The 15,530-nt window shown below is 41.2% G+C and overlaps 1 protein-coding gene across 1 annotated transcript in view; it reads right to left on the minus strand.

The window, feature by feature from the left end:
- GALNTL6 (polypeptide N-acetylgalactosaminyltransferase like 6) overlaps positions 1–15,530 on the minus strand; it is a 1,308,188-nt gene that overhangs the window by 227,246 nt on the left and 1,065,412 nt on the right. The gene's annotated exons all lie outside the window — the stretch shown is intronic.

The following is a 15,530-nucleotide window of genomic DNA, read 5'->3' on the forward strand; positions in this document are numbered from 1 at the left end:
AGAAGGTCCTTGACACACTTCCCTGACCGTTTTCTCAGCAATGCAACTTTCATTTGAAAAGTGATTTTTCTTATAAATTCTAAGGTCTTCTTGTGTCTTTTGAAAAAAATCTATCACAATAACCCCATGGGTAGCCTCTTTTTTATTAATCATTTTATTGGCGGGGGGCTCTTATAAATCTTATGACAACCCCTCATTCAATGTATTAAGCACACTTGTACATATGTTATCATCAACATTTCCAAAACACTTTCTTTCTACTTGAGCCCTTGGTATGAGCTCCTCCTTTTCCCCCTCCCTCCACCACTCTCTCTCACCTTATGAATCCTTGGTCAGTTATACATTATTGTTATTTCATGGCTTACACTGTCCGTTGTCACCCTTCACCCACATTTCTGTTACTCGTCTCCCTGGGAGGGGTGGGCTATATATCCAACCTTGTCATAGGTTTCCCTTTTCTCCCCCTTCTCTCCCCCTCCCTCCATTATCCCCCTACATTGTGATATCACTACTCCCACTACTGTCTCTGAAGATTTTATCAGTCCTGAATTCCATGTATCGAAAGCTCTTATCTGTACCAATGTGTATACTCCAGTCTAGCTGGATTTGTAAGGTAGAATTGGGTCATGGTAGTGGGGGGTGGGGAGGAAGCATTCATGAACTAGAGTAATGATGTGTGTTTCGTTGGTGCTATACTGCACCCTGGTTGAATCATCCCTTCCTTGTGATCCTTCTGTGTGTGTGGGGGGTGGTGGTGGTGTTCAATCATTTACAAATGGCCTTTGGGTCTCAGCTCCAACCCCCCTCTTTCACATCAATTCATTTGTTTGTTTTGGATCTTTTGATACCTGATACCTGATCCTGTTGACAGGATCACAGGCTAGGCTGGTGTGCTTTTTCCATGTGGGCTTGTTAGCTTCAATGCTAGATGGCTGCTTGTTTAACTTCAAGCCTTTAAGACCCTATATGATGCATCTTTTGATAGCCAGGCACCATCCGCTTTCTTCATCACATTTGTTCATGCACCCATTTTGTTTTCAGTAATCATATCAAAGAGTTTCAGGTTATTAGAACAAAGGATTCTTGTGTTTAGGGGGGCCTTGAGTAGAGGCCCAAAGTCTGTCTGCTATCTTAATACTTAACATATAAATATATGTGCATTAGACTCTATCCCCTTCATTATAAATTAATATATTTACATATATACAACCTGTCTTCCTCAAATTGGCCCAACCAATCCCTTTAAATGACCCTGTTTTGATTTGACTTTACTATCTGGATCATATTTGTAAATCCAAGATTCATCCCCAGTAATGATTCATCCCACACAATTGTCTTCACTAGCTTCACTCTTGCTGGAAAGACTAATGACTAGATCAGCCAGCTATTCTTTTTGGCATACCTTTTGTTGGCATCCATTTTTGAAGGCACCCCAAGGAGACTAAGACAAGTGTATTATTGAGAGACCTTATCGGCAATCATGCACTGATAAGAGACTTCTTTAAACATCTTTTATTTGGGATAAATTCATACATGTATGAATTGGAACCTTAGTAGCAACACTTTTGATTTAGAGCAGTCCTCTTACTACAAAGCCTAAACTGTATGTTAATTTACTTGTGAACTTTCACTTGTACTCTGGTTAGGGGTATCATTATTACCTAAAGGCAATGATTCTTTCAATCATATGATTTCCTCCATGTATGGGAAAACTGCATGCTGTTGTTTGTGTGCTACCTGTGGTTTTGTAACTCGTCTTGTTACATTTTCTGGTGTCTTTGCTACAATATTGTGCTAGATCTGCTGAACAAGGCTTCTTTGATGTATTGAAGAGTAGACACTTGCATTGCCTCATCTGCATCGGAGTTGGACCCCAGCTAAGGAGGCTGAAGAAGAATCAGTGCATTTGAACGGTGCTGCTGGAGAACACGCAGAGCACCACAAACTGCTGGAAGGACTGACCGATCTGTATTAGAGGAAATGTGGCTAGAGGGTTTCTGCGAGGCAAGGATGGCAAGGTTTCATCTTACAGATTTGGGGCACATTGTCAGGAGAGATCAGTCTCTGGAGCGGGACATCATGCTTGTTGAAGTGCAAGGGTACTGAAAAAGAGGAAGGCCCTCAATGAGATGGAGTGTCACCGTGGCGCAATCAGGCGTGGGAACAACTGAGGACAGCAAAACGGCCCATTCTGCTGTGCACAGGGTCGCTATGGGTTGGAGCTGACTTAATGGAATCTAACAATAAAAAACACTGTGATAAGCAGTATTTATGAGTTATAGTAGCAGCTTTCATGAGAATGAAGTAGTAACTAAAGGAACAGTAGAATAAAAAGAGATAAAAGCTTCCTCTCGGTTATGAATAATATATATAACTAATAATACAATTCATTGTAGAGTTTACAAAGTCATGCTGTTAGTGTAATCTAAGAAAGAGATTTATAAATTTAATCCATTTAGAATTGCATCATATATTGTTCTAGGAGTAACGTTGATAAGAAACATTGCTATCATGTATTCTGTATTGTCTTCTTTGGGAGGAGAGATAGCTGGTTGGGGGTGACACCAGTCCTTGTGATACCACTGCATGAGGGAGAGTATTTACCACCCTCCCACCTATATCTCTTATCCTTTATCTATATGAGATGTAGCTTCTCATTGAAGTCAATCAATTATTCATGAGCAAAAATCTCAATGGTCTCTTAGAAATGCACTTTGTCATTCATGATAATTTTATGACATGACACATGCTTATATGTTATAAAATGGGATTTTCTAGAATATGTTGTAATTCCCTGAAAGCAAATCAACCATACAATTTATTTATGGCAAACCAAAATCATACTGAGAAGACTGAGCTGCAAACAGGCTCATGTAGCTGCAAGCAGATGGATAGCTAACCCATCGGGATGCTTCAGAAGAGAACTGCTCTACAGCATTGTCTTTATAGGAGCCGGCGATCAAGGCTCCCCTGTTGTGCCATTGGGTGGGTTCAATCTGCCAATTTTTAAGTCAATAGTTGAGCACAAACTGTTGTCACCGCCCGAGAATCTGATCTCTATTTGAGTGTTGAGTAGTAGTTGCAAAATACCCACAGGGAGGCTGTAAAAGAATGTGCAGAGAACAGATGTGTTACAGAAATCCAGGTTTACGAAGGAAAGACTTAGGCTACAGCTGGAGTTGTGAGACAGGATGGAGGGGTCAGATGCTTTTTCCTACACTTCTGTAATATTTGAAGAGTGTCTAAGGCACTTCAGCTAAATATGAGGGACCTACGGACGGTATCTTTAACACACTGAAGCATAAGTCATATTCATAATTCATAGATTAAGCATGATTTAGATTCATCTAAATATTCAATCTGACTTTGAGGTAGCTTAATTTGGACACCAAAATACTAGATTTCAAAACAACAGTGATGCTACTGGTTAGCTCTGCTCCCTGCAAATCACACACTCCTATGGACCTCATTGCCTATTGGTAAACTGAGAAGCAACCCTGTTCTACCCCACAGGGAAATTGAAGGGCAAATTGAGAACCATGTCTGTTCTAACTCATAAGGATATTGTCTGAAGTTATAGAGACCTAGAGTAGCGCTGATCTGGAGTGGGAATCGATACCTGATAGTTATTATTTTAGGGTATGGGCTTATTTAATTTTATTTTGCTTTCACTCTCTTTCTCAATTATTGTGATCATTTCTAAAATGAATGAAGTCCTTTGAAAATATCAGGTATTTTCTTTGAAAATGCAGGCGATTCAGTAGTATAGGATGATTGAATTGGTACGCCTCGCAAATAATGCTTATTATATTGTGAAAAATTTAAAAGCTTGATGCACATACTTCTACAGTAGTAATAAATGAAGCTGTAAAATTTGGCAAGAACATAGAGAATCAGAGAAATGGAAAAACAGAGTGAATGGAACACATACTTTGGAGCTGGACTGCCTGAAGCCACTGGTAGTTTTGGAACTATGAGTAGTTTTGTGAACTTAAGCAAGATATATAACTATTAGCTTATGTTTCCATCAGTTCAGACTTTAATACTAGTGCTCATGGATGGCGTTACTAGAGGATTAAAGGAGCTGACGCAGGCAGAAACCTCGAAATAGTGATACACCAGGGGCAAATCCTGTTCTAACCTTTGAATATATCACCATGACCATCATTACCGCCGATGCCGTTCCCTAGCCTTCCTGTGGAACAAAGCAAACGTTTCATAGTTTATTTACAAAGTGAGCTCAGGAAGTAGTGCCGATTGGGCTCTTTGGGAAACAGACTTTAGAAGGACATTTATGGAGAGTGTCTTAGGCATGAACACTTTTTGTGTGAAAGTTGAAGGAAACCACATAGAACACAGAGAAACCTGGGCTGCTTACAGGCTCCTGTGGCTGCCTGCAGAGGGACAGATGGCTCCACAGGGAACACTGTGTTGGATAGAAATGGCAGATAGTTCCTTAACCTAAGGCACACAGTAGGACTCTTTGGTTGGGCTCCTTGAATGTGTCCTAACTAGGAAGGACTTGCATTAGGGAAAATGCCAAGCCAATCCCTGGAGGGCTGATAAATGAAGGAGATATCTCCTAGAAGTTCTTCACGAACATAGAACTAGGGTGGGAGTTGGGGGGATGGAATTCTAGTCCTTATTAATTTGCCAGGTACTGATTCAGTTGAATTTATTTTATTTTAGAACATCTCTTGCTCTGTGTAACTTGAGATAATATATAAGGGGTGATTCTGCATACCTTGATTTCTTCAAGAGACTAAAGAAGGGATTTGCCAGTTTAGCCAGTGGAAAAAAGTCAGAGGGATCTTGGAGAATGACAGATTATGATAAATTTCACCAGGTGGTTGCTGCAATCACAACGGCTGTTCCAGATGTAGTTTCATTACTTGAGCACATGACTACTTTCCCCATTTGTAGCTAGTGATCTCTCCAGTGCCTTTGTCTCATTTCTGGTTCTGAAGGACCACCAGGAGCAGTCTGCTTTCAGCTGCCAAGGCCCTCGAGGAGCTGGGTTAACACAGTGACTCCACCAGCACAGTGGCCCCGGAAGAACCGCGAGGCTGTTGTAGGACTGGACAATATTTCCTTCTGCTGTGCACAAACAGTCGCTCTGTGTCAGAAACCGACTTGATGGTAACTAACAACAACCTAGCCTTGAACTAAACTGGGCACACCTACTTCTACAATTGTGTAGACCTATTCTAGACATACATCTCCTTTTATATGCATACACGTGTAAGCGTCACTGGTTTCGCTTCTCTAAAGACCCCAACCCAAGCCAACACACCTAAAAATAACAAGAACAGAAAGTGAGAGGGGATCCAGGGAGTAGCGTCATGGTCTCGAGAGCTCTAAGGGAGCAGTATACACAACATAGCTCAGCCTGAGCACCTTCCCACTGGACACATCACTGCTTGCTGAACTCTGTCCACCTGCATACTTTCTGACACGCTCCTGGCCTCTCAACCTCACCCCAATTCTGTGCTACCAGGAATAACCTTCTCTGCCCTGGTGCCCAGAAGCCATCCTCTCGAGATTCAAAATCCTGAGTCAGAAAGACACCATGGAAGAAAGGAGGTCCCATCTCCACAGCTTCCCATATTGAGATTTCCAAACATAGGAAGTGCGCTTCAATGTTGTGCAAGGAAACCCTGATACAAATCTCAGCAGACTTGTTGAAATGGAGGCGTGCCTTTGAGGAGTAGATATGGAAAAACTAATAAAATATAGCTGAGATACAGTACTTTGAATTCAATTCAAGTGTCAACATGGGCCCTTAGGACCCATTTAAAACGGCAGCACCCAGTAGAGTGGTGATGATGATGATGATTATAGGTGAATATCCTCGGGGTCTTTGTTATCATAAGTTAGCAAACTCCATAAAGGTTGTTTTCAGCTCTTTGGGATTGATTATTCTATCTGAATCATCCTTTCCTCATTTCTGTTTTTCTGGCTGCCATTATCCCAGCAATTTTTTGTTCAGAATGCCTTTCATCATACAGAAGTAGATTAGAGCAAGAAGAAAAGTTTAATTTCTCAGTGAATAAGCACTGTTGCTTTCTATTTGCGGTCTGGGTAAAGGTTTTGGCCTTCAGTTGAAAAGTAGACTGATTTTCCTTTAATCTTTTGTAACTTTACCATCTAACAGCTATTTGTGGAATGCTTTATCTCTATCTATATCTATCTATCTATCTATCTATCTATCTATCTATCTATCTATCTATCTATCTATCTATCTAGGACTATTGTACATTATATACCCCCCTTAGAATTAGGTAGGGAGGAAGCTGAGAGCCATCAAGCTTATAATTCTTCATTAAACTGATCTGTGTCTCTCAAAGTCATCTTGCAAATGAGCCTTGGCACATGTGCCCTAGGTGACAGAGCGTGTGAACATTTTATAGTCTTCTTATGAAAATCAAACGTGTAATAGGTTAGGGGTTTTTCCATGTTTTGATGATTGGTAAAAGTCTTTTTCACAAGGGTGACTTTCCTTAAGTGAAGTAATCAAAGCACATGATTTGATAATTGATGCACAGGGAAGTGCTTTAATGAATTATTGAAGCACTTGGCTCAGGTGTGTGTCTCCCGGGGACAGAATATAGAATCACTGCTTAGCAATTAGAGCGTCAATGTGCCTTACCCAGTTGACCATAATTAAAACAATTTTATTCTCGGTTTGATATTGGGAATTAAAACTCACACCTCAGTTACCTGGTAAAAGGTTTTCAAGGCTAATGGCATGAGACATGGGGTTTTTAAAATGCCAACTGTGTTCTTCCTCTAAATATAGAATTCCTCAATCATTCATGTCTGATTAAAGTTGTATTTGACTAATTGATAATGACTTTTCAATTAGGTAAAAGCATATTTTATTTAGAAATTACATTTATTTACATTGATTTTCTGCTCTTCAGGCTGTCTGGGCCTCTGTATCTAATTTGGTCTAACGGCCACAGCTCGTAGGAAGCCTTGGCAAGTGTAACTGACAACCATTCCCCCAACACAGCCCGGAATAATCAAGGTATTCCTTTTGAAGAACCCAGAGGGCACTTCCTGAGGTTCACTGCAGCACACGCACAGAAGAGGGTAGCTGCAGAATGGAAGCTGACAGCTCATGAGATCAGATCCGTATTCTGCCTGTAATGGTCATGAGAGTTCCCTGGGCGAGGGGAAATTTTTCACATTTAGCATTCATCTTGTTGATTTTTTTTCTTTTTTCCCTGCTATTGCTGAAGTAAGGAAGGGCCAGGCTGACTTGAAGCAGGCAGGCTGATGCCTCAGGGTAGCTTTGTCTTTGCCTGAAAGAGACTGACTGACATAGAGCTACTCCCTTAGGGACTTTGGGGATGGAGGGAGAGAAGAGAGCTCTGTTGGTGCAATTGTGCTATTGAGGCAACCCCTCTATCCCCGAGGGAACCAGGGTCCAAACTACTGAAGAATTTCCATCATCGGTGGACTTTCATTAGCCTCTCTGAGCTTGTTCATTTAAAGAGTGTCCATTGAAATGTACCTAGCAGACACTTAGAACAAAAATCTGGTGATTGAGTTCCCCAAACATCCACCACTGAAAACCGTCTGACAATGGGAGGTTGCCATGAATTAAAACGGACTCATGGACAACTGTTTTGCTCCCCCACCCCCCTTTTTTACTAGATTAACCTTTGGATTCCGGCATTTCCTAGGAATTACAAAGTGGATTTCTGTGACGTCCTGCAGAGCTCATTGTCAGCGCAGTAATCGTGGAGACATGGTTATATTTAGTCCCATCCACTTTGACTCTTTTATTTTTTCTATCTTGACTCTTATTTTTTCTAATTCTAAAGCTGAGGTCATTGTTTTGCGTTTCAGTATTTACCATGTGTTCACTTCTTGACCAATCTAAATACATTCAGTTCCTTCTCTCTCCAACTCTCCTGGATGGTATACACTTTCACCAGTTATTCTTCTAAAACACAGATAGGATCATATAATTTGCAGCTCAAAAGCCTCTCATGGTTTTATTTAAAGAATAAGGCCCTCACTTTTAACAGTAGATTCAAACCTGCCAAATGTGAATTCCCCTGTAGAGTTCCTGTTTGAACTCTTACAGTAACTTCCCACGAGGTTGACATACAAGCGAAACTAGATCATTCATCTTTGGCTAGATCTATCTCCGTGGCTCCTCTCATGATATTGCCTAAATCTGGAATGCTTTCATCTTTCTTGTCCACATTTTCAAACTCTCTTAATTCGTCAGGGTCCAAATCAAAAGTCAGCAATATCCAACTGAAATGTTCCAGCACTAACTCAGGTAAAGTGGTTTTTATCATATATTATTTTTTTAAGCAAGCAATGATTGCTTCTTCTACTTGCTCCTCTTGCTTCAAATCCCTTGACAAAGATACATGTTATTGACGACACAACTAAAGGTGAAAACTCAACACAGGCAGTGTCTTCATCCGGATGAACTTGGTTGGCTGCAATTAGGAACTCGCCTTATTTATCTGCTAGGGTTGTTTCCAACACTCTCTGTGAAGTTTCCCTTCCCTACCCTGGGCGATATGTTGAGCAGGTCACATTCTACTGTTACAGATGTTTTGAAATAGAAGAACAAATTTCCCCCCTCAGTCCTTACAAACAATACTATTCAATCCAGTACAATTTTAAGTTTTCGTTCACTTCAAAGCTTCTTTCTCTCTCATCATCAAGCCACAAAGAAGGTAGTTTCCGTCTTTTTTCATTCTCCCGTTTCACATTTTCTCCTCCATTTCCTTTGGACCCTTCCATGCTGAGAACAGCGGCATCAGAAGAGAGGGGCCAATGAAGCTGTTGGTAGATCTCGGACATTTTTCTTTTCTTCTGTCAAAACAGACACGCTACACCATCTCATCCTTAGAGTACATTTGTGGGGGTCTGATGGGTGCACCTTCTAGCTTCCATCTCCGAAGTGTAGCCTCAGCTCATTCTTGCTTCTCTGGGTAGTTTTCTGAACATGGTCCTTCAGTGATATCTCATGCTTGGCGTCGACCCACTGGGTCCAAAGAGAACCTCCCTGTTGTTAACTTTAGCTCTGGTCACAGGAAATGGAGAGATCCTGAATGAAGCATATGGGATGCTGAGCTGGTTAAAAGATGGCTGGTTGTAGCTCATTTTCTTGTTTTGTTGACTTAATGGTTCAGGGAAATCTATACATGTTGCTATTGTCCTTTCCTTTCTAGAACATTTATGAAATAGCATTCCTCAGGAACGAACTCATCTTGTTGCTAGAAGTCCTGGGTTTAGGTTCTGCTTCAACATCTTTTTAATTCTGTTTCAACATCTTCTTGGCTCTGTGACTTTGAACAAGATACTAAATGTCTAATTGTTCATTTGTCAAGAAGATTTTATAATGCTCAAGAAGACTATTCACAAACACTGTTATGGGTATCAACTAGAAAACAAGTGTAAACTTACTTTGTAAACTGTAAATTGCTAAACAAATGCAAAGCATGATCATTAATTCTCACATTTCGAATATTATTTTGAAATTTCATTTAGTAGCATCTAAAATATTTAGGGGGTTGGAGAAGTGACCTGTGGAAATGTACATGTTTTCCTTGTACTTTCTGTGATGCCAATGGTTAGCTCTGCACTAAAGTAATAAACATCCCTTTTCTAGAAGGCAAAAGGCTCTTTAGATGTGAAATTTCAATTGCTTTTTATAATACGAATGTGGTTAATATACACACATACATAATTTTTTGCATCAAATGCCTATTTTAGTGTTTTGAAATTAAAACGATGGGACTTCAGGGAGAAGGCAAGAGGTGAACCCACACTGAAGTCATTCGATGAAGCATAGTTAGTGTAGGTCAGATGCTTCATGCACCATTGGGGTTTCAAAGACCAGGATATCGGTGTGGGGGTATGTGAGGGACTATGTTAGGATGTGAGGGGCAGGGACGGGAGAAGAAAGACCGACTAACATCCCAGCTAAGGGCTGGTCTTGTTTCTATATTAAAACAAACAAACAAGCAAACAAACAAACAAACAGACAGACAGACATAAAAGGAGTTAGTTCAGTGGTTCTCAGCCTTCCTAATGCCGGGACCCTTTCACACAATTCCTCATGTGGTGGTGACCCCCAACCATAACAATTTTTTTTGTTGTTACTCCATCACTGTCATTTTGCTACTGTTATGATTCGGTCATCCCCTGGGAAAAGGGTCATTCAAAACCCCAAAGGGGTCGTGACCCACAGGTTGAGAACCGCTAAGTTAGTTTCTATAGGGAAAAAAATCTCCACACAAAGGTCCATTCTAATCACCTATCCAAATCATCATCCATTCTTGGTAGCTAAGACTTAGTGAACTCAGTGTGACAGGGAGAGGCCATTACTTAATCCTGAGAATTGGCCAATCCTCCGGGATTGGCCAAGGTCACTTCTAGTCAGCAAAGGGAAACCCTTGGGAGAGGTTATTTTCAAGCCTGCAGGCACACATCTTGGCAACATTGAAGGAGAATGGTGGTAATTTAAGCGTACCACAGACACATTCCATGAAATCAGGTGTGCTACTTACTGGTAGAGAAAATTAAACAAATGACAAACTAGAAGGGGCTGTAGATTCTCTGTTACATACTGTGGAGTCAGTTCCAAGCCAAAGGAACCGTGTACACACCGAAATACAACATTGCCTGGTCCTGCACCATCCTCACAATTGTCACGTGTGAGTCCATTGTTGCAGCCACTATTTCAATCCATCTTGTCATTATGAGGTCCAATTGCAAATATTTTGACTGATATCACATTGAATATGAAATATTGAAATCACATTCTATGTCTGCTTAAAACTCTAGTCAGTTTTGCTGAAGCTCTATGAGCACGTAATCAGATTCCCACAGTCCTCGCGCAAAGTTCTTTGAAGCAGGCAAATTTCAGCATTATGGATGTTGTATTATAGAAAAATAATTATGCATTTGATAGCTGTCTACAGATGTAGACCAAAAAAATCTCAGGCCTGCCTCTTCATTATTGTTGAACTGCGAGTAAATTTCTCAACTTTCCTGAGTCTCAATTTCTTCATCAGTGAAATGGGGATAATGATAAGGATTTAAGGATCATTGTGATGAACCATAGTGAATGAAAGTAAAATATTTGGGGCAATAACTTGTAGCTCGAGGCTGTTCAATAAATGACAGAAGCACTTCTAATTAGTTTTGCTGCTGTTTTGATCTTGGAGCTCCAGTGCGTCTGAACGTTGGAGACGGAATGCATCCAAATCTCCTCCAAGTAGGAGAGCTCCTACTTGCCAAGCCTCACAAGGCTTAAGGGTTACTCCGAGCACACATATTTTAGACACAGATTTGTAACTCAAGGCGCACTCTGTCTTATCGGGTTGCTGTGAGTTGGAATCCACTCGAAGGCAGTGACTTTGGTTTTGAATTTTCAGTGGTTTTCAGACCGTAGCGATGATGTGGGTCAATGTGCACATGCCGTATCTCCTATGGTACAGAGACGTTAGGCACAGCCCCAAGATTACAAATCATGTGAGCACTCATGTGTGGCTGTAACCATCTGAAGACCTGTGATGGCGTCCCTGTCCTGCAGGAGAGAGTAGGCTCTTCATGACTCAGCCAGACCTCTTCCCAGCTCCTGCCTGCCAACCAGGCTTTTCCCCTCAGATCTCTCATGAGTTCTCCTTTCCCGACCTTTTTGTGCCATTTTAAAAAGGTTTAGCCTAATTCTCACCTCTCAGAGGCAATTGTCTCTGCTCTGGTTCCCTTTGGCAGGTGAATTCAGAGTTATTTGTATAAGCATCTATCTAAGGACGAGTCCCAGTGTGTCGCAGGTGTCCTGTCTCCATCACCAGGCAGGGAATGCTTCACTGATCTTTATCTGGGCCTGGTCTCTAGACCAACATGGATTAATGCCAACTTTCAACACCTGGCACAGCCCATGCTCAATATTTCCATGTCCTAGGAATAAACCTGAGTCTTTTAAAAAATTCTGAATTTTCTTTTTTTCCACATCTGCCTTGTGCCCACCAGCCATTTATCTCCCGGAGTACCACCCTGAACGACCCTTTTGAACTTCTAAGATCTGTGTTCTGCCTGCACAGTCCACACAGTGGAGGACTCCATTACACCCCTCCAAGAGGGCTTTGCTTCAGGACCTATGAGAAAGATTTTGTCAGCCCGTCAACTCACTAGTGAATCATGCCATAGCGTGGCAGCTCCATGATTTTACAGTCAGGGTTGATGTGATCATTTTTCAACTTGTTACATTTTTGGGCATCTAGCCTGGAAGGTATCCATCTTGATTCACAGGCACATTAACTTTAAGGGCCAAATCTTGTTTGCAAAAGATGGCAAGTTTGACTCCCTCCCCCCCACAACACTTTCTTATAAAACTATTACCTTTCTTTCCAGCAGGTGGCAGTACAGTATAATCAAAAAAGCGAATGCAAACTACATCTTTAATAGCTCAGGCTCACTTCAACTTTAGGCAGTTGGGGTCCCATTCTGGGTTAGGTTTCCACAATAATTTGGAATTTAAAAAAGAGGGTCTTTCTAAAAATTTGATCTATTGGTTGTCTTTTCACTGACAGTAATGCATATATATATTTTTTCTAGTAGGAAATTTCATTCCCGGTTAAATTGAAGAATTTCAGAGATGTTGATGATAGAAAGCAACAAGGTCTTTACTTCAGGGGGAAAATATTTCTGGCTGTTGTTGAATGTGCACTCTTTGTAATGATAAATTGTAAGTTTTTATACTTAATGCATTATGTTAATAAAGGTAACATTATTGGGGCTTGATGTGACCACGGTAAGATGCCCAAGCCAATTCTGACCTCGTTGGGAAAAAGCAGAATTGCCCCTGGTTTGGCATAGTTATTGCAACATATGTCATTGCAAAAAGTTTTTTCAGTCTCCCAGAATTACAGGTTATGTTTCAGTTTCTATCTGTACTGCTTATATTTCTTAAACTCAATTTCTCAAAGTGTGATGAATTATCCATAACATCTAGGGGCCTTCTCAAATGGGAAGAAAATATTTATTAACCTCAAATGAACAATATGTCCCCTCAGCCAAGGAGCAGTTTTCAAGATGTGCCTATTAAAATTTGAGATACACAAACTAAAATCCTCACTGCCACCCAGCTGATGCCAGTTCAGGGTGCCCTCATCGGGCACGGCCAGACTGCCCCTGTGTTTCCAAGACTGCAGCTCTTTATCGGAGGAGAATACCCGGTTCTTTTTCCATTGAGATACAAAGAAACAAATATTAGAAGAGAAGTCTATCACTTAAAGGATACACCTTCTATTTACTAGTTTCTGGGAGAAAAATCCAACAACCACAACAGAACAAAGTAGCGAGGCAGTCGATTATGATGTTTACATTGTTGTAATCTTATTACATTTCAGTTGTATGCATTTGAACATCTTTAGTATAGTTTCTCATTTTAGAAGTAAGAACAATTCTTTTCCTATCATCTTTCTGCCCCACCCAGTAAACCTTTAAACTTCTTTGTCCATAGGGTTGGTCAGAAAGTAGACACAGACCTCAGTCTGAGAAGCAAAGACATCCTGAGGGATCAGTGGAAGGAAAGTGAGGTAGTTAGTTTATTGTGCCACCTGGTTGATACACACATGTAGGGTTAATTGAAGAGCAGAGAGATAAATGGCTCGTGAGCCTCGCCTTTTGAGTTCTTGGGTCTCTTGCTTTCTTATGGTCGGACCAGGGTGCAGCTGCCTTAGCCAGCTCTCTGCTTCAACTGACAAGGCTCACTTCCTGCAAGACATCCCCAAGGAGAAGCCACATGGACCTACCCTGATGCAATCCTGGGTGCTGGAGCAGCCACTGAAAACTCCTGCCAGCACTGAGATGCTTACATGCTCACTGACTCGGCTTTCCTCCTGCAGTCGGCATCATTGTGTCTGTTTTGTGAGATGGAGGACCACTTTGTGGATTGGTGTCGGACATATGGGTTAATGTTGGACTTGTGGGCTTGGGCAGCACTGGGTTGGATGTTTTCTTGATGTGCACTTAACTTTTATAGAAAACTCTCCCCGTCCATGAGTTTCTGTGGATTTGTTTCTTCAAAGTACCCAGACTAACACAGAAAGATACGGTTCAAGGTATCTCTGCAAATACGGATTTCTCATTCCTTTCTTCATTCAGCAAATACTTATTTAGTACTTGTTGTCAGGACCCGTAACTGCAGTCTAACTTTGTTTTAGATGTTTGGCTGCTAAACACAAGGCCAATGGTTCAAATCTCTCAGCTTCTCTGGGAGAAAGACGAGGCTATCTGCCCCGATAAAGACTGATAGTCTTGCAAACACTACACAGAGTCACTATGAATAGGAATCAACTCGATAGTTGTGGATTCCATTTGACTTTATCAGCAGTCAGGAGCGTTGTTGGTGCCCCTCTTGACTGCAAACCCAAAGGTTAGTGGTTCAAACCCACCAGCTGCTCTGAGAGAGGAAGCTTTTCAGTCTGCTACCCTACAGATGTGCCGCATTGGAAACCTTAGGGGCCAGTATTACTCTCTCTTACAGGGTCACTGTGAGTTAAAATCAAGTCAACAGCAACATGCTTGATTGCTTGTCATATCAGCAGTCACAGTGCAAGGAGGCAAGGAACCCTGTCTCCCTTTCCTACTCTGTTTCCTGGCTCGAAGTCTGCATTCAGGGGGCTGGTGAAAGACCCGCAATTCTCCTTCCTTGTCTAATCAGTTTCCTCTTCAACGCGCATGTCCTTGTCTTTTTGCTTTATTGTAGAAGACGTTTCCTTGGCTTTATCCTCCCGTTTGGTCTGTAGCCTAATTCGTTGTATTATTCAATCTTTCTCCATAACGTTGAATTTATTGTAATTAAATATCTTATATTCTCATGAGGATTGTGTTTGTGTATTTTTCACAAAAATTGTTCCAGTGTTTGCATGGATTTTGCTTTTAAATTCTCCTGGAGGAAAATTATATATTTAAAATAAATGCCCCTTTTTACTGTTTTTTTTTTAAAGCAATTGATTTAAAAACTGTAGCTTTCAGGTCATAGGTTTGAAGAAAAACAGTCATAGATTTATAAGATTCTAGTGGTGTTTAAGGCTGCGATCTGCAAGGTTAGAAGTTTGAAACCAACAGCAGCTCTACGGGAGGAAGCCTGGGCTCTCTAGTCCCTGCAACCAGATACAGTATCAGAAACCCACAGCGGGTCACCGTGGTAGACTGAGGGACTGGTGGAGAATGTCATGATGCTAAATCATCCATGCTCTTAATTATGGGTCTGGAAAGCTGGGAAAAGACCCTCACAGTTATGAGAGAGAAATAAATTTCAATATATATTCTCATGACTGGACACAGTCCCTCCAGTAACTCCCCATAAAGGAGCTGTCATAAAGGAGCTACCTTGAGAGATGAATCAATCCTGCATCGGATGATTCCCTGGGCCTGGAGATTATCTGTAGATAAGAGCAATCAGGTTCTATAGCAGACCCACTGTAAAATGTAGCAAATGCTTTACTGAAGTTTCTGGATGATACTGCCCACAGATCACT

This window comes from Tenrec ecaudatus, chromosome 8 (genome assembly GCF_050624435.1).
Source record: "Tenrec ecaudatus isolate mTenEca1 chromosome 8, mTenEca1.hap1, whole genome shotgun sequence".
NCBI classification, from domain to species: domain Eukaryota; kingdom Metazoa; phylum Chordata; class Mammalia; order Afrosoricida; family Tenrecidae; genus Tenrec; species Tenrec ecaudatus.